We start from the raw sequence: 2,296 nt of genomic DNA, 5'->3' as shown, positions 1-2,296 counted from the left end.
AAAAAATGAAAATGTCTCTCAAAGTTCAGTCATTTTTAATATGATTATAGGATTTTAGTATTGTTGAAATACCTTCTATATTTTTTTTATTTTGTTTTAAAATGGCCTGTCTTAGTTTAAATTTACAGAACCAGTGGTAAAAAAATTGGTTTAGCAAATCAGACGTTGCATGGGAACTCTTATTAGTTGGTGTCATCTTTGGCATTCCTTCATTTCAATTGCGAGAGCACTTATCATTTTCCCTTCATGGCCAATAGCGTCATCTGCTGGTCCAGCTCCATGCGCCATTACAAAGGTCACATTTAGTAAATAACGTGAATGACATTACTGTTTTTCTTTCATGGGATTCAATACCCGCAAAGTGCACGGCGAGGCACCAAGCAAAATACTCATACACCGAGTTCAAATTTCAAGGCTAGCAAGGAATGCGACTTATAGCTGTTACAAATATATTGTTGATCACCAGTGCGCATATTATAATAGCTACTAATCATAGCTAACCATAGTTGCTAGAACATTATAGTAGATTTGATTCATAATTGCTATAATATGTTGTTAACCACTTGAGTTGAATAAGACGTCACTTATGCATATGCTGTAGCAACTATGATTAATCATTGATACATCATATTTTTTGGATGAAGGTATATGAGTGTGTATTACCTTACTTGCCTTATGGTGCTTGCGTTGTGAGGACCAAATATATAATTTTTTTTAGAATTTAGGATTTAGAGTTGGGTTATAATATTAAGGTTCTCACAAGGTGAGAACCATAAGATAAGTAGGATAACAACTCTCTCTTTCTATATATAAATATACACACATTTTTGTCTTTCTAAATACCACATCTACATCAAAACTAACACTCTCAAACACACTTCGATTCCTTGCCATTCATGCATAGTGAATCATAGATGACATGATAAGGTATCAAACCTTCGTTAGATAACTAGTCCTCCTATACTGTTGTCTGAAGGTCTTGAGCATCCTTTGATAGGTGGACATCTCAAAATTCATCTGTAGCCACCACCTAATCCTCCTTCCAAGCTCACTGACAAGACTGCATTTGAAGAACACATGCTCATGTGTTGCATCCACCAGCCCACAAAATGTGCTTCTCATATCCTCTAGCTCTAGGGAGTCCAACCTGTCTCTAGTGAGAAGCCTCCTATGTGCCAACATTCAGTGTAAATGGATGACTTCGCTGGAGGTAGTTCTTCCGCAGTGTCCTCACTCATGTCTTTTTTAGACTCAGCCCCTTGATGCCAAAATCTAATTTATAAGGTGTCATGCATCTCCTGATTTCTCCATAGTACTTTAGCTAGCAATACAAGATTCCAAACCTTTAAATCTCTCAACTTCAATCCTCCCTCCTTAGGTTTGCACATGTCTGCCCATGCACTTGGCGGTCCATATAAAACTCCTGCAAATACTATAGATAGTTTATAATGTCACATGACAATGGTAAGATAAACATTCAAAAGCATTCAACCCATACCACACTAAGGTGATATGCTAAGTCTTCCCTGCATAAAAAAAGATATGTTTCAGCTAGGAGTTCATCCTTCTGATTAGTGAATCCCATTAGTGAGTTGTAGTCTGCAATCCTGAGCTTCGAAGAAGCCAACGAGATCTCCCGATATCTGAAAGTCTGTGGTGCCTCCTAGACTTCTTATCCACTCCAGTCATAGATATGTTAGATTTTTATGGGTTAGCTCTTAGGCCTACCATCTCACCAAACTATGCTAAACAGTGACGGATCCAGAAATTTAAACATCGAGGGACGATTTTTACACGGAACAAGGGGCGATATCCTCTATCTCCACCGGTGGAATTCCATAATACTAGAGGTTTCACCATCGGTAAGGGGGCACGACCGCCGATGCCGCCCTCCGCTGGATCCACCCCTGATGTTAAACATGTGAAATTCATCCGTTAATCCATGAGTTGATCCTTAAAGCACTAAAAAATTTAAAAAAAAACATCCTTACTATTTCTTCCAACAATTATAATTCATAATTATAATAAAAGATGATTATATTTATTACAGATATTCCGTTCCTAAATTATAGGAAGAGACTTAAATAACATAATTATAAAAATATCAAATTAATTAGGAGATAGGATGCGAACTATAATTCATACTTATAATATATAATGTTGACCTAAGTACAACCTAATTGATAGTCCAGTTTTCATGTATTCGGATGACGCTATTTTGATAATATGCTTAGAAAATCCAAATAGAAAGTAAGTATCGTAAAACCCTATAAAGTAGGTGCGTAGTGTCCAACAG

This window comes from Zingiber officinale, chromosome 4B (assembly GCF_018446385.1).
Source record: "Zingiber officinale cultivar Zhangliang chromosome 4B, Zo_v1.1, whole genome shotgun sequence".
Lineage (NCBI taxonomy): Eukaryota > Viridiplantae > Streptophyta > Magnoliopsida > Zingiberales > Zingiberaceae > Zingiber > Zingiber officinale.
Note: the sequence above shows the minus strand (reverse complement) of the source record.